The following is a 27,355-nucleotide window of genomic DNA, read 5'->3' on the forward strand; positions in this document are numbered from 1 at the left end:
TCTTCTTTTTCTTTAAGGATCACCTTCAAGATATGTGAAAGCTGGTCATATGGATAACTGAAAATGTCACTAGCATTGTTAAAATTATATTTGCTTTGCTTGAAGTTATTTGATGCTTTGTCTATATAGGAAACATCAAATTCCTTATAAAATTCACCTGAGTTGAAATTTAGCCATCACCCACTACACTATTGCCTTTTGGAGTAAGGAACATTATGAAAACAAAAGAAATGAGAAATAGTTTGCCAAAGAAAGTAAAGGAAAGTAAAGGAAATGTAGCTAAAATAGTTTCTATCAGCATCAACCAATATACTTCACCATATATTTCTATCCTTGCAAACCATTTTTTGGTTCCTCCACCAATTCATATAACCATTTTGTTATTTAAACTTCCCATTCTTTCTTCAGATACCTTTCCATGTTATCCAGTAACCAATTTTGTTATTCTTCCTCTTCCTCTTGATACAATTGCTTTTTCTTCACATACTTGTACTTGGTTTGATCCTCATTAATTCCCTCTACGTGTCCAAGCCACCTCAATACTTGTTACTCACTTTAAAATACAACCCATATTTATTCAGGACCTACTCATAGTAACTGCTTTCCTATATACGATATATATTTATTAATGTATTTACCCAATTCCCAATGCTTTCAATTTACCTTTAACTTACCTCCTGATATAGACAACTTTAACTTCTCTATTACCAAATATGCAGAAACACACATTTATACACAGCAATTTTTACTTCTTTTGAAAAACATTCACTTCTTACATCAGGTGATACAATAACCACTATCTTTCTACTAGCATTTCCATTTCTTAACATTTTCTCCATCCATTTCTCCATCTTTAGTTAGCATTGTACCAAGGTGTACAAATTTACTACATACTTTTTTTAACCATTTATGTATAGTTTGCAATCATTCATATATTTTTTCTTCATCTTTAATACATTAACTTGCAGATGCATACTATTTAACTGACATTTGTTACAAAATTTACAAGTTTTTAGCCAACGGCACATTCCCTGCAAACAATATATCTATTTGTATCTCCAGTCGACACAAATCTAAAATCAAGTCAAGCATAGCCATAAATACTTTATTTAATAAAAGCAACATCATATATCCTTGACTTACTCCCTGTTCAATGTTGAACCACTTGCTTAGCACTCCTTTTATTCTCATATATTTTCTTTTTTACATTCAGTAACCAATTTTCAACTCCATATTCTTGCAAAATAATCCATAATTTAATACTGTTTAATTCATCATCCACTTTCTTTACACCAACAGATACATATAACTAACTTTTGCATATTCATATGTTTCTAAGCAATTTGCAGAAGAGGAAAAATAGATTCCACAGACAAACATATTTATATTTCTTTGTTTCCTTTTTAAAAAATAATGCCTTGAATTACTCCTCTTACTATTTGTTTCAGTCCTCTCTGTTTCATGGTCTTTGCCAGAAAAATATTGACTTTGGTTACCTATCATGGCTTTGATCAGGTTTTCAGATATTGCTTTGCAACATGAGAAAAATTGTAGACTAAATTAAAGTTTTAGTCATACCTATTCTGCCTTTTCTAGTAATCATAAGACGAATACCAATGAGATTCAGCACAAGCCAGTGCAATTATAGCCCAGGGCATGGACAAGCAATTCTATGCAAGCTAAATTCTCTGACATAGATACTATTTTACAAACCATTTTACTTTTGCCCACTTCTTGCCAATTTGGAGGTACAATCTACCAATATTTATTTATTTATTTATTTATTTTATTTTATTTTATTTTTATACCGCCCTTCTCCTGCGGGATTCAGGGCGGTGTACAGCCGACATAAAACATAGCATATAAAATTTAAAAACAGTTTAAAAAACAATTAAATAATTTTGGCCCAATAATTTAAAACAACCCAATTAAAACCGAATTCAATTAAAATTGAGAGGATAGAATCAAGCCAGCCCGGCTAGATGGAATCAGTGAGTTTTCAGGGCCCGACGAAAAGTCTGGAGATCTGATATTGTGCGTATCTCAGGGGGTAGGTCATTCCAGAGGGCAGGTGCTGCCACTGTCTGGCCGACGGCACCCTGAAGAGGCCCTCTCTGTGCGAGCGAACCGGTCGGTGGGAGGCTATTGGCAGCAGAAGGCAGTCTCGCAGATACCCCGGCCCTAAACCATGGAGCACTTTAAAGGTGGTCACCAACACCTTGAGGCGCACCCGGAAGACCACAGGAAGCCAGTGCAGCTCGCGTAGGAGAGGTATCATATGTGAGCGCCCCGTCGCTCCCATAATCCCCCGTGCGGCCGCATTCTGGACTAACTGCAGCCTCCGGGTACATCCCAAGGGGAGCCCCATGTAGAGAGCATTGCAGTAGTCCAGGCAGGAAGTGACGAGTGCTTGAGTGACCATGCGTAGGGAGTCTCGATCCAGAAAGGGGCGCAACTGGTGTATCAGGCAAACCTGATAAAAAGCCCCCCTGGCCACGGCCATCATATGCTCTTCTAAAGACAGCCGCACATCCAGGAGGACGCCTAAGTTGCAAGCCTTCTCCGTGGGGGCCAGTGATTAACCCCCAATAGCCAGCGATGGCACCAGCTGGCTATATCGGGACACCAGAAGCCACAGCCACTCGGTCTTGGAAGGGTTGAGTCAGAGCCTGTTTCTCCCCATCCAGGCCCGCACAGCCTCCAGGCACTGGGACATCACTTCAAGGGCAATATGCACTTAGGATACATTGAATTGGGGACAAAAATAAGTCTCATGAGTTTTCAAGGATGTTCTCCGTTAGGAACCAACACAGCTTTTAATATTGAAATTCTATTTGATATATGATTGAATTTCAATGTTATTCTCAATGAAACTGATATGTCTTTAGTAAAGATTACATTAGGCTTCTTTGCCTTTCAACTAAAATAATGTGTTACGTCTTTGTTTGTGTGTGTGTGTGTGTGTGTGTTTAGATACTTCTAACCAACTAGTATTCCTTTCTACCAAAAGAAGATAGAAACTACAGATTTATATTTATTTAACCAGAAAGGAAGCAAAATAAAATTGAAGTTTAATTGACTTTAATTTACATCATTTGTATAATAACATCATTATGCAAATGATATAAATAAATGCCATTTGCATAATGACCTTATATAAATGCCATAAATGAACATGAATGATATACATAAATCAAAATGAATGATATAGTTTTGGTCGCTACGATGTAAAAAAGATGTTGAGACTCTAGAAAGAGTGCAAAGAAGAACAATAAAGGTGATTAGGGGACTAGAGTCTAAAGCATATAAAGAGCTGTTGCTGGAATTGGCTATAGTTTAATGAAAAGAAGAACTGGGGTGACATGATAGCAGTGTTCCAATATCTCAGAGATTGCCACAAAGAAGAGGGAGTCAAGCTGGCCTGGCCTAACTCCCATCTTTTAAATTTTTAAATTTTTAAATTCGTGATTTTACAAATTGGGTGTTTTAATCTGTGTTTCGGCCGAAATATTTAATAATTTTAAGGGATTTTTTTTAATATTTGTATTATCTGTATTTTATCTTGGCTGTTCACCGCCCTGAGTCCTTCGGGAGTAGGGCGGTATAGAAATTTGATTAATAAAGCTATTTGCCAAAGCACCTGAAGGCAGGACAAAAATGGATGGAAACTAATCAAGGGGAGAACCAACCTAGAACTAAGGAGAAATTTCCTGACAGAACAATTAATCAGTGGAACAACTTGCCTTCAAAAGTAGTGAATGCTCCAACTTGCTGGAAGTTTTAAAGAAGAGATTGGACAACAATTTGTCTAAAATAGTATAGGGTTTCCTATCTGAGTAGAGGCTGGACTAGAATACCTCCAAGGTCCCTTCCAACTCTGTCAGTCTATTCTATTCTATAAACATTTCTGCAAATAAAGTAAATTTAATATTTTAAGTCTTTTCTCTAGATGCTATGAATATTTTAGAGGGAGATCTCTGGCTAGAAATGTTGTCCATTGCTAAACCGATTGATTGATTATGTGCCATCAAATTGTTGATGACTCTTGGTGACCACACATATAGATTTTCTCCATGATGAAATGTCTCTAACTTGGTTTATCAGGTCTTTCATCACCCATGTAACTGAGTCTATTCATCTTGCTGCTGGTCATCTTCTATTTCCTTCAATCCAGTTGATAAATAGAAGTCAATTAAATTGTAGTTTCAATATTCAAGAGCATTCATATAAGTTGTTGAGAGAAAACTTTAGATACATGACAACAGTGCTGGTTGAAGTCTGAATAGCAGGGTTGTACAAATTGTTAAATAGCAGACTTCAGCATATGAAGGAGACCTGTGTTTTAATATTAAGTGTCTTAATTTTCTTCAAGCTTGTGCAGCTGGTCAGGCAACATGTTTGAAGGATTTGCACACCCTCACTGAATGGTAATAGAAACATAACAGAGTGTTACTCAATTCTCACTTAGCCATCAGATTAAACTGTTGATAGGACTGGGTTCATATAACTCTAACTTTAAAGAAGAGCTTTCTTATTGTACCAATCCCACAACTACACCTCCATCTCTAGCCCCATCAATATTTCACAATGCTTCCCTCTGGAATTTCTACTGTGAAAGAAGTCTAATTTGATACTATCAGTGTTCAGAGCCAGAGGCAACCACTGACAGCTTTTTAAGTAGTCTTATGCCACTGAGGATGGAAGCTAATGTGTTGGAAAGATAATGCAGTGAAGTCCATTAGGTGTTGTGATAAAACAAGTTCTTTCACATTTTAAACTAATGTAAAAAAATTGTCCCACATTTATCAACACTGAGATTTTTTTACAGCAGATGCAAGTTTTTTGTAAAAAAAAAATCTACAAGATAAAGTATTCTTAAAAATATAATGAAACCTAGTTACTTTGCCATAAAAATATTATTTTTTTCATTATTGTACTTTGTGTGTGTGTGTGTGTGTGTGTATTTGAATATTTCTGCACCTATCTGCCTAGAATTCAATCACATGATTAGAGTCAGACAATTCATATCATGTGTGATGCCTATGTCCCTTTTCTTCATGTGATCTACAGCCCCTTTCTACAACCTGGGAAGACTTTCAGAACCACATTTTAAATTTGGAAGCACCAACTCAGGTTTTGCCTTATTATTTTTAAGGTAAAATAAGTATTCTTCCAATATGCTTAAACCATCAATTTCTTTAAAACTGCAACATACTGAAAAAAAAAAATCTAATTTACCTCCAGTTGTGACCTTATCTGCATGTCTCCTATATCCCTTAATATGATTTTTAGGCACCAAAGACTTCTGAGATCCCTTTCTTTAAAGTCCTTATCTAATCTGGTCGTGCGACAATTTCCACAATTCCTGGAGGAAACATCTTATCTAGATCCGTTCCAGTCGGGTTTCAGGTCTGGGCACAGCACAGAAACAGCATTAGTCGCGTTGATAGATGATCTCTGGAGGGCTCGGGACAGGGGTTGCTCCTCTGTTCTGGCCCTGTTAGACCTCTCAGCAGCTTTTGATACCATCGACCATGGTATCATGCTGCACCGGTTGGAAGAGTTGGGGATGGGGGGCACCGTGTTACGGTGGTTCTCCTCCTTTCTCTCAGACCGGTCGCAGTTCGTGTTGGCAGGGGGGCAGAGGTCGACCTCGAGGCCTCTCATTTGTGGAGTGCCTCAGGGGTTGGTCCTCTCACCCCTTCTGTTCAACATTTATGTGAAGCCGCTGGGCGAGATCATCCGTGGTTTCAGGGTGAAGTACCATCAGTATGCTGATGACACCCAGCTGTACATCTCCACCCCGGACCACCCCAACAATGCCCTTGAAGTGATGTCCCAGTGCCTGGAGGCTGTGTGGATCTGGATGGGGAGGAACAGGCTCAAGCTCAACCCTTCCAAGACTGAGTGGCTGTGGCTCCTGGCATCCCGATATAGTCAGTTGACTCTATCACTGACTATCAGGAGCGAGTCTTTGGCCCCTGCGGAGAGGGGGAACAATCTGGGAGTCCTCCTGGATATGCATCTGTCTTGGAGGAACATCTGACGGCTGTAGCCAGGGGGACCTTCTGTCAGGTTTGCCTGATTCGCCAGTTGCGGCCCTTTCTTGATCGGGATTCCCTGTGCACAGTCACTCATGCCCTCGTCACCTCGCGGCTGGACTACTGCAATGCTCTCTACATGGGGCTCCCCTTGAGGAGCACCTGGAGGCTCCAACTGGTCCAGAATGCGGCCACACAGGTAATCACGGGAGCCGCCTGGCGCTCTCACATAACACTGATCCTGTGTTAGTGTTGGGCTGCACTGGCTCCCAGTGGTCTTCCGGGTGTGCTTCAAGGTGTTGGTTACCACCTTTAAAGCGCTCCATGGCATAGGACCTAGTTATCTTTGAGACCACCTGCTGCTACCGATGACCTCCCACTGACCTGTGCGCTCCCATAGAGAGGGCCTCTTCGGGGTGCCATCAGCCAAACAATGTAGGCTGGCAACCCCCAGGGGGAGGCGTTCTCTGTGGGGGCACCTACCCTCTGGAATCAGCTGCCCCCAGAGATAAGGAGAATCCAAGACCTCGGTGCCTTCCACTGTGCCCTTAAAACTTTCTTTTTTCAGCAAGCCGGGCTGGCTTAACATATTTTTTAACATATTTTTAATTTTTAATTGGTTTGTTATCTTAAATTGGGGCCAAATTAATATATATCCTTTTAATTGCTTTTTAATGTTTGTATTGTATGTTTTTATCTGGCTGTACACCGCCCTGAGTCCCTCGGGAGAAGGTGCGGTATATAAATTCAAAATAAAATAAAAAATAATGAAGGCTAGCCATGTTGTATTGATAAAATAGGCATAAACTGTAAACTGGTCCAAGTCTTTTACCAATGTGGGCTCACATTATCTACTGGTGACCTATGGACATGTTCATATAGTTTTCCTGCTAACAACATGGAAGTGTTTTGACATTTAGAAATGATGTTTTCATTCCCAATCTTGTCTACAACACTAGGATTGCTTGAATGATTAAATTATTGATTCAATTGCAATGCCACCTGACTCCAGACCAACTTCCAGTTCATATACTCTCAAAGTTTTAACTTGATCTGTCCCCGATTAGTCTTTTCAAGATAAGTCAAGTTTGGCCAAGTGCTGCATAAATCCAATAAGAAAATAATACTGAGGCACACTGTAGGATGGTAAGTTATTAGATGAAGGCTGGACAGACCAACATTCAAATGCCTACTTACCCAGAAAGCTGGCTAGATGCCCTTGGGGAAGTGTTTATCTTTAAAGTTCACCTATCTCAATGCAGATAATATGCTCTTGAACGAATCATGTATGTTTCTTGGAATAACTAAATATTGATACCCAAGCAGTCAGTGATAGGCATCTGGAACTTTCTGTCTTTGATTGGATGAGAAATAATGATGCTAAATGCTCTTATTGCCAAAATAGAAAAGGAAACCCTGCTGAGGTTTGCATTAAACATTTCAATTGTAGTTATAGATTAATCAATGCATACCCAACTACATGTGTTAAGAAAGACAGATATTGACTCAGAGCAACAATTTGCTGTCAGAACCTGTGAACAGCCTACAAAATAAGAGACGCTTCCTGCAAGAATATTGGTTATGTTGTCAGCATTGACAATGGTAACAAAACATGTAAATCTCCCAACCTAATAATAAAGATAAATGAGCTTTTCCTCTTGCTTCTAAAGGGACATGGGTTTGTTGTGTAGAAATCAAACAATGAATGTTTTATATTTCCTGCAGCCTCAGAGTTGGAAAAAATGGGAGAAGAGCTAGTAAAATTCATTACATCATTAATTACAGGGCAGATATCTTGCTGAAGGCAATTCCCTTAACAGAGATGTGACAAACTATGCTTCTGAAGACACAGTTCTGAAAACTGAACGCTGTGCATGGGAGCAAATGTCAACAAATGTATGTATCTGCCTTCTTTCTGAAGAAAATTCATATTACATTGGATTAACTATAAATCAATTTTACCGAGCCCATCAGCTGAAATACCAGCTGATAAGAATCCATTTTGGCATTTTCAAAGTGATATTTCGAAGGCAGTGAGGGAGTGAAGGCTATTTAGTCAGTAAATCCAAATCTGCTAATTACTTATGAAGAGAAGAAAGAGCCAAACTGGTGTATCCTGCAATCTGTATTAAGAAATAATGACACCATGGAGCAGCATTCTGTTTAAAACTCTGTTCTGTATTTGTCCCCATAATCAACCTAGTGGGAGAGCAAGGAACATGATTTGTAAGCATGTCATTCATGGATGCTTGCTGGGAAGGCAGTCAGACTTGATCCAATGAAAAGAAGGCTTAGAAACTTTGAATTCGGGGCTTTAAATTACAAGACTCTTAAATATGAGCATAGCGAGATACAATTTGAAACAGCTTCTGTTAAGGGTTTCTACATTAGCTATATTCACATTTTTATATAGTCAACTTTTTATGATTTTTATAAAGATAGAAGAGAGGAGAGGAGAGAAAGTAAGTAGAAAATGGCAGCACAACCATTCTTAAACTCAGCAAGATAGGAATATGTATGACAGCATTATATTTGACACATTATACCATGAATATATTAAGCATAAGGAAGGCATTTTTTGTTACTTCACATCTTCATGGCTGTCAGAAAAAATTGACAGAAGGTAAAATAGGGTGAACAATTAAATACTTGGAATCTACAACATAAACCGATGAGCATTTCCATTCATTGACAAATGAACCAGATGATGCTATTCTGACACCTCAACAACAACAAATCCCCCTTTCTTAGCTTTCTCCAGAAAACATATTGCCAAAATGATATTAACTTTGAATTTGAACACAGAAATTATGGTTGTCTAATTATGGTTGTTTATACGGTTGTCTATAGTAGCTCTAATTATGGAGCTATTATATCATTAATAAAAGGATATAAAATGGATGCAAGGGAAACAAGAACGTTTGAAGCAGAGAAAATAAATAATTCTGCCCTGAGTTCAGCTGTGAACACATCTGGAATTTTTATTTTTTAATCCTAGGTCCTTGTAGAGGACCTATGAATAAAATTTGGAATGAACAATTCTGGCTTAATGTTCATGCTTCAATGGAATGTGGATGAGGGAGGGGAATTTAAAAAAAAATCATTTCTGAAATTTACATGATAGCTAAGTAATATGTCTTTCTTCATAATGAAAATATCTATTTACTCAAAATAATGCAGGGTTATATAGCTTTCCTTTTTAGACATGACACTATAGTCATGGATCAAATAGTTCTGGATCATTTGAGAGTCTTTCTACAGAGGAAGAAATTATGCATCACGGGTATGTTCAAGTAGAGCCTAGACGAACATCTGCCTGCAAAGCTTTCATTTGATCTCTGCACTAACAGGGTGTTGGACTTCATGACCTAAATATGCACTTCCACTTCTATGATTCTAAAATGACTATAATATCATAACGTTTCAAAAAGCATGTTTCAGTGTAAAAGTGTACTCTGATATCAGATGATATGAAATGAATGAATTGCTATATGCTTTGATCTAACATTTTCTCCTTCATCTAGTTTTAATAACTTCTGACTCTATATAATAAAAATAAATATAGGGTGCACTTAAGTAGATCTGTGATTTCTTCATAATGAAATAACCTAAAATATGAGAAGAAGAGGCTGTACTTCCTGAGAATGCTCAGGAAGATAAATCTATCTCAGCATCTACTTCTGTCCTACTATTGCAGCACCATTGAGAGTGTCCTGACATGTGACATTCTTGCATGGTATAGGAGCAGCTCTGCAGCGGACAAAAAAAACTCTACAGAGAATCATTAAAACTGCCCAGAATATCATTGGACTCCAACTACCAGCCCTGGACAACATCTTCGAATCTCGCTGTTTGAGAAAGTTGCATAACATTCTCAGAGACTCTTCCCATCCTGCTTACAATTTTTTGGGACTGTTGCTTTCTGGCAGAAGATACAGAACAATTAAAACTCAGACCACACATTTTCTTAATAGTTTTTATCCCAGAGCTATAATTGCATTCAACAATGAACTAAAGGGCCACCATCAGTGAGCTGTTGGACAGCATTACTTGGTCTGTTGTGTGGTTGTTTGGGTGGTTTAGGGGTGCAGAATTTGTGGTGGGTGGGAGTGTGTTTGGGGATTGTTATGTGTGTTGGACCTGGTCTTTGGGTGTTAAGTGAATTTCGTTGTATGGGTATACTGTGTATACATGTACAATGACAATAAAGTTATTTATTTATTTTATTTAGTATTATTTATGATTGAAAATAGTATAATTAGCATGATCTAAAATAACCATTAACAACAATAATAGCTAGTTTAAGTTAACTAGATATGGGAAAGGAAATTAGAACAGGTACAAAATGGTAGGAAACCTTTTTATCACTATGGAGATAGCAGATTTACTACATGATGCTAAATTGCATACACTATTTTAATTATTATTTTTTTTGAGGAGTTGATCTTAGATATAATCTGCTCTTTTGAATTTACAAACATCACATTTATGATTGTAGTAGTGGTTTAAATACATCTTTGTATAACTGAAGAAAAACTAGCTAACTTTTCAATTACATGTATAAGATCACTGAATGAATATGCATTGGTGAGCTATTAGCTACTATGTAATTGCCCTGGCAGGTAGATATCATAAAGCAATCCATGAAATTTCCCTTGCTAAGCATGAATACAATTAAGTTTGTTTGCATACATATTGGTATATATAATACTTATTTTGTATTTCAATAACCTTCCTTTTGTATGTTAATGTAAATTGGAAACAATTGCTTTCAAATAATAGAATCCTGTATGTGCGGTATATTACAAAAAAGTAGAGTACATAGGGAAAGAATAAATTTATTGTGGAAATAAATATAATTTACAAGCTTACTAACATTATTAATGCATGACTCTAAAGTGTTTTAATGTAGTATTTCAGAATACACAAAACAAAAAGATTGAGGCTGAAGCTTTGTAGAAGAAGCAAACACCAATCTTGCCCTCCAAGACAAGTTATAAAGATGCTCAGTTAAAGAACCTATTGTACTTATTTATTTGCCATTGCTAAATAATAAGTTATAATATTGTTTTTGCTACCTTCAACTCATTTTTTTTTTTATTCCTGGTGATTGCCTGGATTAATCCTTGTAGTTTTCTTGGCAAGGTTGTTCAGAAGTGTTTTGTAATTTCCTTCATCCTAAGGCTGAGAGTGATTGGTCCAAAGTCAGCCAGCTAGCTTTGTGCCCAATTGTGGCACTTGTTTTTTTTTTCCCCTTGCAGATATTTCATTACTTAAGCAAAGTAACATCATCAATGCATGGATGAATAAAGTTGCCATCAAACTTCAATCTCTGATGCACTGAAGATGTTACCTAGTCTAGTAATGAAACATCTGGTAGAAGAAAAGAAAGCTCAGAGAAAATCAAGAACCCAACAATTAAACTTTCAGCTTCAGATATTTTCCACTGTTGCTTTATATAAAGGAAAATGTACAAAAGGAAATAAAGTTTAGACCATAGCATTGATAAGAAAGTATTCCTAAAAATAATAGTTTGTGAAATAAATACAAATACAATTTTATTTAGAAAATAACTTGGGTAGTAATAGAACTTAGATTTATCAACAGCTAAGAATCTATAATATGCTTTCCTCCATTATGGAAAGTCAATAAAGTAACTGCATTGCAAAAGTCAGAAGAAGTAACTGAAGTAAAGAAAGAAGTGTTGAAAACCCTGTTGAAATGAAGTGGTCAAAATCCCAAGAATATCAGTCTAATAAGAGGCATGTAGGCCAGGAAAAGAGATAAACAAGAATACATGTTCTGCTAACTATCTCTACTAACTGGTTTACTTAGTGGTTTATGGGCACAAAAAGCCAGTGCATGCAAAGCTGAATTCCATCATACTCAAATAATCATTGATTTTTAATGTATTTGATGATCAAAAGACAATACAGGTAGTTCTCAATTTACTACTACAATTGAGCCCAGGATTTCTGTTGTTAAATGAGACATTTATTAAGTGAGTTTTGCCCCATTTTTCAACCTTTCTTGCCACAGTTGTTAAGTGAATCATTACAGTTATAAGTTAGTAACCCGGTTGTTAAATGAATCTGGCTTCCCCATTGACTTTGCTTGTCAAAAGATTGCAAAAGGTGATTCCATGATCTTGGGACACACTAATGGTTATAAATATGAACTAGTTGCCAAGCATCTGAATTTTGATCGCATGATTATGGGGATGCTGGAAAGGTCGTAACTGTGAAAAATGGTCATAAGTCACTTTGGTCACTGCCACTGTAGCTTGGAATGGTCACTAAATGACCATTGTAAGTCGAGGACTACCTGTACATAAAAGAAATAAACATTTGTTATATTGGCATGTAAGTAATCTCAACATATGCATTTTGCAAGCATCTTTCTCAAAATGCTCTTTCTCTGTGTGTGTATGTGTGCATGTGTGTCCTACACATCTGTTTCCTGCTCGGTGTTACATAGCATTTTCATTATGCAGGTTTTGAGCCAAAAAGATTTTGAGACAGAAACTCATTGACTAAGTGAATTATTTGCCCATTTATGCTGCAGCAGATTCACTTTAAAATAGTTTCTTGACAACAAATCTATATCCCTTTATTATTCCTAGTTGTATCTTGGTTGCCACCTCGCAAGCCAATGATTTGAACACAAGTCAAAGTAATGAAGATCTTTGTAATTTTGTAGTTTTAGACTAGAACTAATTGTGAACTTAATATTCAACTTTTAAAAAATGCGCTGAACTTTTGTAGTATGCCATTTTCTTAGAGATATCTTTATATAGAATAAGTTTACCACTTTAACCAGCAGCCTAATAAATTCCTTAATTATAGAGCACAATCAAGGAACTAGGACCACACAGGCTTTTTAATGACTTTTAAAGCCAAAATTTAAGGGACTAGATTACAAAATCTTAAGAACTGATATAGTGGGATTCCACCTCTCCTATAATAAGGTGGCACCTTGACACCTTAACTTTAACTATTTTTTTCTAAAATGTTTCCATGATGGACTAAATATATCTGATAAGGCTGTAACAAGATCTCCCTTCAGTTGATTGATTGTATTTCTCAGATAGTTCTTTCTCAGCCTCAGGATATTGTCTTATATAAAGGCCTTCTTCCCACAATACTATGACTTGGTGGATGTAAACAAATTCCTCTGGTTTCTGCTGCTTAGTTTCAAGAACATTTTCCCAAAACATGTGTTGAAGCTGAAAGAAGCCAGGACTTGATATGACTACTTAGATGATGGCATCACTGGAAAATTGTGATGGGGTGAGGTGGCTTAATCTTGATGATTTGTCACATTTAGTACACAGCCAGTACTTGCCAGAAATTTTTGCAGGTCCTTTATGCTGCTGTAGATCTCTTGGCACCATGTTAGACTAGTTTTTTTTTCTTTTTCTTTTTTTGTCAATTTTAGAGGGACATCCAGTTCTTGGTAATGTCACTGTTATGCCATATTTTCTCAAGTTGTTGATGACTGTCTTCATTGTATTCCATGGTATACCCAATGCCTTGGAATTTTTTTTTTGTACCCTCTCCTGACCAATAACTTCCAACAATGAGACACCTTCGATGCTTTGTAAGCTCTTTGCAGACCATGGCTTTTGCTATAAGAGACAACTGTATATAAGTCAGAAAAATCCTATTATAACAACTGAACTTTAGATGAGCTTAATCAGAGCCACTTTAACTGATGGCAGATGTGTACTGATCGCTATTTAACATCAGTTTGAATGCGATTGGTTAATTCTGAACCTAGCCACCTCCTTAAGAGGGTGTGAACATTTATACATCCACATTATTCTAGTTTTCTATTGTTATTTTTCTCCTTAAAACAGAGCTGTCAAATTCCCGGCCTGTGGGCTGGATGCGTCACACGCTGGCCACACCTACGCCTGATTTAGTGAAGGGGAAAAAAGTCCTGATATATCACATGATGCTGCCATGACGACATGATTTTGACACCCCTGCCCTAAAAGATTTCAATTTGTTTTTTAATTGAATTGCACAGTTTATATGTTATATGTTAAAGGTAGACAGAATTCTGAAATGATTTATTTGGTCTATTTTTTTACATCTCAAAAAAACTCATTTTAATAGGAGTGGGTAGACTTTTTAAACCCACTGTACTCCTGAATTCATTTGAATTTTCTCCCCATTAAGTGGATATGAAACTGCAAGTCTAACTTTTATATAAATGTTACCAACAGTTCTGATATGAATATAAGCTGATGTTTTTCTAAGGTGTTTGTATTTCACTAGCATCTCCATTGTTTAGAGGTTAATCGTTGTGCTTTTCCAAGAAGCCTTTTTTGTCTATGATGTCAGTCAGAAATCAGCATGGTGCATGCATCATTCATTGAAGCAATCAGAGAAATGCATTCCAGTCAACACCATTCATCAGTGTCAACCACAGGAGCAATTATATTTCATCCACCAAGAATATACAGATGACAGGCATCATATTTGAAATGACAAGCTGAACCATCTTCTGTAACTGGGGCAGATTTGTTTATGAAAAGCAACAACTGAACAGAGAGGAGATATTATAGCAAGAACTGCTCATCCCAAACAAAATCTGGTTCCAATGAGGAGCTTATGAATCTTCATCAACTACACAATATGTCAAGAAGAATTTTGCATTAGAATATCTCAGACCTAAGATGGGGAACATATGAAATATACAACTCAAATGTTGGTGAATGAGCAGCTGTGGAAAATTAATTTATTATCTGTAATAACAATTCTTATATTTCTTTATCTGTGAAAGCATAAATGTAAACTTTTCAATGTAATAAATCTGGGACAACAACAATAAAATGACACATCCTCAAACTAATCTAAATAACACTCTTGAAATCAACTCTCTAAAATGCTCACATATAAAGAATTACTGAATAATGTTGGGGCATCTTTTTCTAGGACCGAACATCCCTTAGGAAAATGAATAGAACTATTCATCTAAGAAAGCAATATATGTGTGTGTGTGTATGTGTACACACACACAAACACACACACACAAACACACACACACACATGTATGTATGTATGTATGTATATATTACAAACTATTCTAAAAATACGAGTTCCAGGTATATTAGTAAAAAAAGAAGCAGACATACTGCAAACTCTGGAACTTTAAGATTTTAAAATTTTAAAAGAATTAAAATTTTTATTTTACTAAGCTTTTGTCAGCCATCTGCTGACATCGTCAGAGTATTAAACTACCATTACATGCCTTTATATGCCATTAATCAATTTAGCCCTTGCGCGTGTAATAGGCTCTTCCAGCCGTCTCCCACTTGTAATCAGCTGTGTTGTTTTTGCTGTCATCGTGCAATATATATATATATATATATCTCAGAAGTGAAATTTGCAAATAAAAACCAAAGATCAAAATGTGAATAATTTGACATATGCAGAGAATACCACTTAGTTTTAATTAAGGGAGACTGACAAGAAACCATTAAAAAATAAAATGGAAAGTGAAAGATCTGATTTAATTGAAAATATTAAGGTAACAAAGATAATTTCAATAAACATGCTTAAAGAACTCAAATGTGGTTGACAAAGAAATGGAACTGGTAGATTTTTTCCCTTTATCCGCAAGAATAGCCAAAGATAAACAGTGTGTTGAATAGATAAAGACGAGACTAAATCTATGAAAAGACTGATCATATTAAATAAACAAAGAGATAGATAGATAAAGCCTAAACTGCAAAGTAGATTAACCACTTGGTCCTGGATAAAGCTTGGCTGCTCTAAGTTTTTCCTGTAAAGATTGTGACAACTTAATTTTCTGTTTGGATGAGGACATAGGTCACACCTAAAAAGAAATAATTAATCAAATTTATCTTGAGAATATTGTAGAATATTAAGTACAATATTACAGAAAATATTGTACTTAAGCAGAACATCCAAGAGACCCTCTGAACACAAAACAGGTTTTGTGAGGAGTAGCGACAGTGATGTCCTTTACTAGAGGGAGGACTTCTGTGGATAATAATGAATTTTTAAAAAATTACTTCCCAATCCATGATGTCAAAAAAGACAGCTCTTTTCAACCAAGCAAATGATTCAAACGGCAACAAATTGCCACTAATTTGGCATTAAAGATTTTAATGTAAAGTTGAATTTAAAACTTAATTGTTTTATGATGAGTCCTAACACTGCATCTAGAGAGGAGTATTCTCATGCCCCTTCCTATAATCCAGAAGCAGGAAAAAAAAAATGGAGCTTTGACCTGCCTTACACAAAGGCTTTGTCTCAGGATGCTTCTGAGAGCATGTTCAGATACAGTAGAGAAGCACAGCCTTCCTCCCCCAGTTCCCATTTCTCATTCCAGAGGAATGGATGGAAAGCTGATCTCTTGGTGAAAATCACATCATGCCAATGGCACTTGGATGGCAGAGCTGGTAATGAGGAAAATAATGTCAGCCTCTGTGTAATACTGTGTAATGATGTTGATGATGACAAAGCAAGGCAAAGCATGACCGAGTGATATCAGTGGTTTTGGGATGACTTTGACATGTAGCAAACAGTGGTAGAACTAAGTTTTCAGTGCATTACAAATAAAACAGCATTTATTTTTTCTCAGCATAGAATTTAAATATTTTTTGTCTTGCACTCTGGCACCATTAGCTCTGCAGACATGCAGGGAAAAGCAATTTTCCCTAGTTGTTTCTCTTGATAATTTGAATTTCCAATTTTTCCTAGGTGCTTGAATCCTAACATGGAGTCTTTTTATCTGAAATGGTGAGTAACTGAGCAATGTGTCAAAAGGATATTATGGATTTAGAAGGGATTTTCAAAAAAAAGCTGAATTGAATCCCTTATATCCTAGTTTTACTAGTTGTCGAGACAGGTACAAATTTATTGTTTATCCATTTAGACTGATCTGTGAAGAAAAGGCTATGTAGTAAAGAGAAATGAGTATCAGAACAAAAACTTCAGGAATATAGATATATCTATGCACTAAATGTCTATTGCAACTTTCTGAGGTATTCTGGACAAATTGCCAAAAATATTCATTAACAAGGCAGATGACTGCTTATATACAGCCTATTTTGCAAATGCAATAACAACAAAAACACTTCAAAGAGAAAATATCAAGGAAACTAATTTCTCAGTTGGATAAAACACATTAATGTTCAACCTTATAAATTATAGCATCACTCAAAAAAAGACTATAAACTTCTACAGTATCAGCATTGTATGATAAGTTTTATTTTTTAATTATCAAAATGCTCATATTTAGTCAGAAGCATAGATATTTCAATATTATAGTGTTCCCAAATTTGTGATACTGTTTTCTCAATTGCGTTTTCTTTTCTATTACTGAAATATGCTTCATAGCATTAACATTTCATTTTTCTTATCTTACTAAAACACTTATTCAAGAATAATTAAAATAACATATTAGTTGAGAAAGTAATGAGAACTCCTAATTTTTCTTTGCTTTGTTGCAAAATGCTCTTTTCTGAAATTTATATTATAAACATGTTAGATTTGCATTTAAACAGTAATAATTTTCATCCTGATCCTGGGAAAAGCAGTCAAAAGTTGAAAAAATCTTACTGAATCTTAGCACCTTGAGAAAGTGATTTGCATAAAGCCTCAACTTTATTTTTTAAATATATATATGTAGGAAAAAGGAAAGAGTGAATCAAACTTAACTGAATATTTAATGTGTTGCTGAATATCTTGTTGTGATAAACGTATCTTCAGGGAGCCATATAGCTGATCAACCTTCTCATTATTCTAGGTCATCTGCTAATCCAGCTAATCATGAATCAAGCTAAGATCAATTAAAGTCACCTTCAAATCAAGTAATTTTTGGAGACTTAACATGTATACTTAACTTCCAACTTCTTTATATGCTTACTAATGTGTCCTTCCACATTTTTTTTTTGCTTTTTCTTTTTCTTTTAAATTTATTCTTTACATCTATAATTTTGGATTTTTCAGATGATCTTCCACAAATTCAAATTAGCGCTCCCTGCCCACAGTGTTCATCATATGAATTATATTTACAGGTTTGACATAAGTGTGTGTATGTGTAGGGGACAAAATCTCCCAGTGAATTATGAAGAGGAAAAAGATGAAATCGGTTCACAGCAGAGGAAAGAGCAGCCTCAAAAACCTAAACAAGGACCACACTACCATCATCCTATCAGCAGACAAAGACACTACAGTGCTCTTTCAAAGACACCTCCACACAAGCAGTCAACACCCAGATGAGTAGAGATTAACATTATGATTAACATCAAACCAATAATCAAGGAATAAACAATACCCCAATCAAGAAACTGCCAAAAAAGTTAACATTAAATAGCTCAACCAAAGAACCATCAAGATCACCCCCACCCACAGTGACAAGACAAACCACTAGAATATACATTGAGAAGAAATCCCACTCCCTACTAGCACAGATAATGTTACCTAGCTTGGGTAATGAAACATCAGCAATAAAACAACCAAGCTTAGAGAACACCAAGGACCCCCTATATTTCAACCCTGAGTTACAAATATTCTCCTTTATCAAGAAAGACAATTTCATTTGTTCTATATTTGCCTTACATGACACAAAAAAATTCAGAAACCAACTTTCATGATGCAATTTTCTAACACATATCAAACAAATATTGTTATTTGAAGTTTCAACACAGTATACTGTGTCCATTAACTCCAGGAACAACAGAAAAGGCATCGTATCACAAATGTGCTTTGAAAGACTACAAACTGCTTCAATCACCTAATCTGATTTGCAGCTTTGAAAGAGATTCCTGCTTCAACTGGCAAAATCTACTTTGAACAGGTGATTTGATTGAAGGCTTGTCAAACTGAAGTCCTCCTTCAAAGCTCTGCCCAGCCCTAAAAGATAAACTGTGACCTCTCTATTGCTCTAGGATTGCTCATAAGACTCTAAGAAGATTCAGTATGAAGAAGAAAAATACTGTTATTTTATACTACACTGTCAGCTACATATATTATATACCAACTCCATGATTTAAGCATGTGGGTGTCTTCTTGTTTCCAAAAATAGGGATAGATGATCATTTTGTTTGCAATATCAGTTTCATATATTATATTCTTAAGTAAGGGAATTGAGAAAGCTCCAGATACATTTCAATGAGGTTTAACTAGATGCAGCTTCAGTTGTAGTTCCATCTGAGATTCTCATTCTGTTATCTTTGACCCTGCCACAATCATATGGCTCTTGGGGTCTTACATAAAATAAAAATTGAAACATCCAGTGAGATTAAAAAGCCATGGGAATCATAGCATAAAAATGCCAAACACATACCATCAAAAAAATCAAACGGTAAGGCAGGCAGGAAATAATGGTGGTTTGCCCCATGGCCTGGACATGGAGGTTTTCAGTGTCCCTGGGTTTCACTTACAGCTACTGAATGCTAGATTGGGCTATAATCAATGGATGATAAAAACAACCTAGAATGATTACCAATACCTGCTTGGTAACTGGGACAGGTTAAAAAATTGTCCAATTGTGTCTGATTCTACTGGACAGTGCTCATCTTTGTTTTTTACGTAAGAGGGGAAGCATTGTCTGAAGACCCTTTCAAAGTCATGTGGCTGGCATGACTATATGCCGAGGTGCAGAGAATTTTGTTACCTTCCCACTGAAGTGGTACCTATTTATCTTCTTGCATTTTATGCTTTCAAAGTGCTAGATTGGCAAGATTGGGGGCAGAAATGAGGCTCACCCTGTCACATGGGTCTCAAACTGCCAACCTTTTGGTCAACAAGTCCAGTGCCTTCTCTATTAGGCTACTGTGCCCCCATAATTAAGAGAAGTGATCCCTCAGTAAAATGTGCCCAGCTGCATTTCAGGTATGGCATCAGATAAGACTTCAAGGCAAAAAAGGATGGCCTTTATTATCCAGGAAACTCTGGAGTGCCTACTAAGGCACTGTTCCACAGATAATCAGATGTGAAACCCTATTTGTAAAGTCAGTCAAGACTGAGTCATTGAGGGTTTTGGATTCCCTATATTTTCCATCATTAACTCTAAATTGGATGACACTATCCCACTTGATGCACAATCTAAAAGTTCCTGGCCTGATAGCTCTTGCTCTAAGCATATGGCAGGTATGATCAGGAGAGCTTTCATACCAATGTGTGTGTGTGTACATACATTTATATAAATTTTTGTAAATATGTTGCCTAACTCCCAGCATAATCTATGTTACTAAATAAGAAGGTTGCTGTCCATAGCATGTCTGACTCCTCTTCCAGGCACTGGGCCCAGGGTGTTAGTTGCTAGTGTGGGTATATGTGATATGGGGAAAAGAATTTTTTATATCAGCTCAACTGCTTTCTTTTGTCTCCCAAATCTCTCAAAAATGGGAGAGTGTACTGTAAGAAAATTCTCTCTGAATATCTTAAAAGATGGCCAACACTGGTTGGGATAGTAGTTACTTCAGGTACCTCAGATATCGTACTCTGACTGCTTTAGGTGCTTTGGTGGATGAACTACATTGGGAACATGTTAGGGGAACTATGAATCTGCTTTTATAGACCTCCCGGTGCCTTTTGATATCAATGACCAAGACATGCTTGGACCTTTGGGTGCGCTGTTTTACAATAGTTCTTATTGAAAGGCCATGTCTTTCAATAAGAACTATTTCTGAGCCCAGAGTTCTATTTTGTTCTTCACATTGCTTCATGTCTACATGAAACTGCTGCTGGTGGGGGGGGGAGGTCAGTCCAGTGAGGTACTATTAGTATGCTGATGACTCTCAGAATTGGTGTTCTGTATTCATCAAGCTCAAGAAGCAATCAGTACCTCTGAACATTGTCTAATTTCACTAATGGGCTGGATAAGGAGAGCAATCTGAAATTAAATCCAGACAGGGTGGAGAGCCTATTGGTAAGGAAAAAAAAAAAAACATTTCTGGGGGATTAAGTTCAAAGTGACGACTGGTGAGACTGCACTTCACCAGAAAGAGCAAGTTCAGTTTTAGGAGAGCTCTTTGACCCCCATCCCCCCCCCAGCAGTTTTCAATAAATTTACAAATACTGACTGCATACCTACAGCTAGTGCACAATTGTGAACTCTTTTTGAATTGGCACTACTTGGTGATTATTATCCATACCTTGGTTTCAACCTCTTCTGACTTCTGGATTACATTCTGTATGGGGCTATTTTTGAACAATGATGAGAAACTGCAACTAGTGCAAATTGCAGCAACAAATGACATGGACAATGAGAAGAAGAGAAATTCAGGATGTCAGAGGAATGTCAGAGATTCAAAGCAATATATCTGGACTAATGATAGACTTGTCCTATTAGTGTAGAAGTTAATATAATAAATTCAGAATGGAACAGAAACTTAAAATGTTAGTGATGGATTCCTGAAGTAGGAAAGATTGGACTAGATGACCTGTAAAGATACTTCTGACCTTAAGCATTATGGAAAAAAAACAACAACAAAGTTAATATAGGTGGGGAAACATTGAATAGTTAGTAAGTACTGATCACTCTGAAACATTTACCTGGGAAAGTTGGAGAATATAAAGAGGCAGAGAAAAGGAACAGTTGGCAGAAATCATTTCCCTATCTCTGTGAGCAGAATATCCCTAAATTTATTCCTTGGTTGATGGAAGGGGCAAAGCTTTAATTAAATCCTTTATATCTCTATTCCAAACCTAATATTTCTGATTTGCCATATGACAGCACTGCTGACACTAGTATGCAGAAGAGCCATTGTTGGATTGTACTAGAATTGTCTGCCGAATTACAGTGTCTACCTGAACAGATTCTGCTATGTCTATTTGTATAGATTCTGCTATGTATACCAAATGATCAGATTTTCTACCATTATACTATACGTACCAAAACAAACAAACTTCTACCAGAATCTGTAGGCACAACTTTGTCAGGTGAGAATATGTTAGTATTTGTCAATGTTCCCCAGTAGAAATAAATAGTAGGAATGCTATTATCTTCTCAACAAGTTCCACTAATAACACTAATGGCATCTTTGCAAACCACTAAAAACACTAACAGATTGGTAAATCCAAAACAGCCATTTAGGAATTAGTCTATTTTGAACAGATCTCACACAGCTCTGTGAGTTATTAAAACACTGGTAATTAAGACTAAGTACAGAATGGACCACAGTGCTTGGAGGAAGGCACTAGATTTTAATGATACACCTGTCATGTCACCAATTGGTAATCAGGTAATTTATCAACTTACTCTTTGAGAAGCAAGCTGGAAAACATACAAATAAGGCTGGTAAGAATAAGCAGAGAAGAGGAAGTATTATGAAATGAAGCAAAACTCAAAAAACCATATGGTGGGATACCAATAGTGAGACATCTTATATATAATTACAGTTATATCTTCAAATTATTTAGACAGCCATTCTCTGCCATCCATTTTCCCTTGTAACAAAAGGAGTTTTATTCCAGAAGGGTAACAAAGTCAGCTTTAAGGAATAAAAAAAGAAAAGTCTGAGGGGAGATGTGGAGGTGATCAAAGAAACTTTTCTTCAAAATATACATGCATACAATTAAATGGCCAAAAAAGAGAGAGAGAAATCAGAATAATAGGTCTATCTTCCTACATTTCAAGAACAGCAAAGAAATAAATTCTGTTTTCCATTTAGCACATTTTTTTTAATTCCATTAAAGGTGTTAAATGAACAGAACAGCTCTAGGGTAAGACGACAGGAAAATAAATGGAAATGTCTATTTTATATATAAAAAAAGTGGCGGTAGCTGCTGTATTTTTTAATTGAGCATTTTATTCTACAGCTACACCATTGCAGACTATTGCATATACAACTTCCTCCAAAAACATTCCATCTTATTTCCATTTAAGTTTTATATCATTGAACTTTTTCCATAGATTATTACAGATAATGTAATAATATTAGAGCATGTGGTAAAATGAGCTTGATATACAAAATCAGGCAGGGGAATTAGGCATGAGGTTTATCTTGTTTTCCAGCCATAATTCCAAGGGGAGAATAATGTTTAAGCCTATCCCAATCATAATTATACCGGCAGAGGCCATGATCACTGTCTCTGGAACTATCACACAGAATATGGTAACATACCTGATGGGCGGCCCGCATCAATTATTTTGCTCAATCTTAGCCTAGCCAACTGATCACTGAGTGGGGTATGCATGAGAATAAACGTATGGATTATGTAAATATAGGAATGAATTACAGCCAGTTTGGCCTAGCAATTAAAGCACCAAATTAGAAATCAGAAGACTGTGAGCTCTACTTCTGCCTTAGGGACAAAGCCAGCTGAGTGACATTGTAGTGGTCACTTTCTCTCAGCTCTAGGAAGCAGACAATGGCAAACCACTTCTGAAAATCTAGCCAATAAAACAGGTAATCACTAACCTGAAGGACACACACACACAAATACACATATATACGAAGTCACTCAGACAGCTTTCATGCTAAGGTGGGATTGAAATTCACTGTCTCCTGGTTTCTAGGACAGGACATTAAGTACTAGACCAAATAATACTAACCAAAGTTTTATACATGTATTTATATTTGTATGTGGTTGTGCATGTGTAAAGCTTTCAGTTCAGGAAGTGAACAATAAAAGTTCTAAACCTGAATTTGTTTCCATGTAATGTTTCACATAATTTTAAAGATGTTTTCTGGCTGTCAGTGAGATATAATTGGCACAGTTGGCAGCATCTATTAGACGAAATAAGAATGTTTATGTTTCAGAAGGTAATAGGAACATGGCATATCCCTGCAGCATCCCCCACCCCAGGCCTGCTATGCTGCCTCATTATGGTGGAGGTTGTTTCTGGGAGGAATGAATGAAGAACACCAAGAATGTATACCAAGAATATGTATTCCCAGCATAACCCAAGGCATGAAGCAGTGGTGAAATCCAATTTTTTTAAACTACCAGTTCTGTGGCCGTGGCTTAGTGGCCGTGGTGTGGCTTGGTGGGTGTGGCAGGGGAATGATACTGCAAAATCTCCATTCCCTCCCCACTCTGGGGCCAGCCAGAGGTGGTATTTGCCAGTTCTCCGAACTACTCAAAATTTCCACTACTGGTTCTCCAGAATCTGTCAGAACCTGCTGGATTTCACCCTTGGCATGAAGGCCATTCCAGCTGCCCATCTAAAGGAGGCAGGCACCCATATTGGGCAGAAGTGATATAGGAAGATGTTGGAGGCAGGTGATCACTTTAGTGATAATGCAAAAGCATCAATTCATTCCACATGGGAGACACAATGTAAACCATTCCTGTATTTTAAAAAAAACAAGGAAGGAAAATATAAAGTGATTGATGATACCTATGTGGTTGCTGAAAGTTGAAAATGACTTGATAGCACATAATCAATCAATATCCTTGCAAACAAGAGATTTTGGGACAGATCAAATAAATATTTTAAAGGGCATTGTGAAGATGAAAACATTACAGTGTGCAAAGAAAATATATGTGTTTCTGATTTCTATGTGGAAAATTAGGTACATTACAACGAATAGCATCAGTGTGCACACTGTGTGGTAGACTGGTAGAGATTATTATGCAAAAAGCTATACTGCAAAGTTCTGTATTATCAGTGAAGAGATGCACCTCCTTGCTGGTTCATCAGAAGGCAGTAAGAAGAAGCATCAGAAAATCTTAATTGTAAATAATTGGGATAAATTATTATGTTAGTTATCACCTTTAAAGCGCTCCATGGCTTAAGACCTGGGTACCTACGAGACCGTCTTTTGCCACCAATAGCCTCCCACCGACCAGTTCGTTCTCACAGGGAGGGACTACTCAGGGTACCGTCAGTCAAATTATGTCGACTGGCGACTCCCAGGGGGAGGGCCTTCTCTGTGGGGGCTCCAACCCTTTGGAATGAACTGCCCCCGGAGATACGGAATATCCCTGATCTCCGTGCTTTCCGCCGTGCCCTCAAGACCCTGATGTTCCAACAGGCGGGGCTAAACATACGAACATGTGAATGATTTTTAAATGTTATCTAATTCTGGGTTTTATTTAATTGACCAAACTAAGTAATAATTTTAATTAGCAATTTTATGATGTTTGTGTGTCTATATTTTTCTTGACTGTACACCGCCTTGAGTCCTACAGGAGAAAGGCGGTATAGAAATATAATAAATAATAAATAAATAAATAAATTGAAAATAGTTTAATTTCTGGAATTCTTGTAACCCCATTCCATCCGTCTTAGTAAATCTTACTAAAGAGAACCCTGTGAAATATGTGCAAGAAAAGAATCACTTTTGGTCTATGTTGCTACTGAAGAGCCAGAGAGAGCCAATCTAAAAGAAGTAGAACAATTGTCTGGGGAAAAAACATATTGAGAAGCACATAAACCAGCCTTGAAGGAGAAACAAGTAGTTATGTTACATTTTTTGTTTGCAAGCTGCTCAGGAGGGAGAGATGTGAAATATGAGCAAGAGAAAAACAAGTAGGAATTTGCTGAAGCAGACATGCAGAAGCCAGTGTAGGAAGCTGAACGGTTATATCAGAAACCACACCGGGCATTAGATTCCTTAGAAAACAAATAAACAGCAATTAAATATCTGTAAAGACAAAATCAGAAGCTGTTGATAAAAGTAGGCAAATGGGATGTTGGAGGGAAAAAAATGCTTTAAAAAGAATTGGTAAAATAATTGAGTACAACATCAACTTCAAGTTCTGTAAAAGATTTGATTATCAATAGAGAAAACACCAGATGAGCACCCTTGGAGGCAATTCATAACTTCTGTTGTAAAACAGTTTCTCCATATGAACTTTAGTTAATTGCTAAAATAGCGAACCTGATAAATTACCTAGAATAGATTTGAAAAATACAGAAAAGTGTCATCTTGGCCTTTCAGGAAGTAAGAACAGCAATTCCTTATACCACGCCAAGGAGGGAGAATTTAGTTTGTGTTAGAGATGTGATGTAAAATTGCTTTTAAGTACCAGCAAATAAAAAGGGGTCATCTGATATGAGTATAGGCATGCAACCTCATAAGATGTGACAACTTTGATAGATAAGCAGATTTAAGAATGCCTTTATGCTCATCAGTCCCACATATTGAAGGGATAGGATGAGACATGGAATCCCTGAGACTATTGGCCACAGTATTTGCTTTAGCATATTGAAAACATTAGAGACTGGAACAGATTGTTGGGGTGTTTTTAAGTGGATATATCTGGTAAATCTTCAATTAGGGCTAGATAGAGAAGAAATATCAAAGGAGAAAAACTCTACATAGAAAGTTCAAAGGACTAACAAAACATGGATTTTTGGAAGAAGAAAAATTCCAAAGAGAAAAGAGTGTGAAGACAGAAAACTAAGGAGTAAGTTATGGAAATTGTTGAAACTATTTGGGGTAGATATCAGTACTATTCTACTAATGGAGAATAAGGAACAATGAGGAAAAGATAGTTTATACAAGCTCAAGAATGACTGGACAAAGGGAAGAAGGCAGAACTTGTAAGGCAGTCCCATTATTGAACCAAGTTTCTCAAAGAAAAATCCAAGGAAAATAATAACAGAATAAAAGAATTTAAAGCGATCTTGGTAATGGGAATGGAAATATTGCATAAAGACATATACAGATGAAACTCAAAAAATTAGAATATCGTGCAAAAGTTCATTTATTTCAGTAATGCAACTTAAAAGGTGAAACTAATATATGAGATAGACTCATTACATGCAGAGTCAGATAGTTCAAGCCTTGATTTGTCATAATTTTGATGATTATGGCTTACAGCTCATGAAAACCCCAAATTCAGAATCTCAGAAAATTAGAATATTACATGAAATCAATAAAACAAGGATTGTACATAGAATAATATCGGACCTCTGAAAAGTATAAGCATGCATATGTACTCAGTATTTGGTTTGGGCTCCTTTTGCATCAATTACTGCCTTAATGTGGCATGGCATAGATGCTATCAGCCTGTGGCACTGCTGAGGTGTTATGGAAGACTGGGATGCTTCAATAGCGGCCTTCAGCTCTTCTGCATTGTTCAGTCTCATGTCTCTCATCTTTCTCTTGGCAATGCCCATAGATTCTCTATGGGATTCAGGTCAGGCGAGTTTGTTGGCCAATCAAGCACAGTAATCCCATGGTCATTGAACCAGGTTTTGGTACTTTTGGCAGTGTGGGCAGGTGCCAAGTCCTGCTGGAAAATGAAGTCAGCATCCCCATAAAGCTCATCTGCAGAAGGAAGCATGAAGTGCTCCAAAATCTCCTGGTAGATGGCTGCGTTGACCTTGGACTTAATGAAGCACAGTGGACCAACACCAGCAGATGACATGGC

The 27,355-nt window shown here is 36.7% G+C and overlaps 1 protein-coding gene across 1 annotated transcript in view; it reads right to left on the minus strand.

Annotated features, from left to right (window-relative positions):
- Positions 1 to 27,355, minus strand: part of PTPRT (protein tyrosine phosphatase receptor type T) — a 680,289-nt gene that overhangs the window by 222,037 nt on the left and 430,897 nt on the right. The gene's annotated exons all lie outside the window — the stretch shown is intronic.

This window comes from Pituophis catenifer, unplaced genomic scaffold (genome assembly GCF_029215685.1).
Source record: "Pituophis catenifer annectens isolate HBS135680 unplaced genomic scaffold, rPitCat1.0.hap2 SCAF_3, whole genome shotgun sequence".
NCBI classification, from domain to species: domain Eukaryota; kingdom Metazoa; phylum Chordata; class Lepidosauria; order Squamata; family Colubridae; genus Pituophis; species Pituophis catenifer.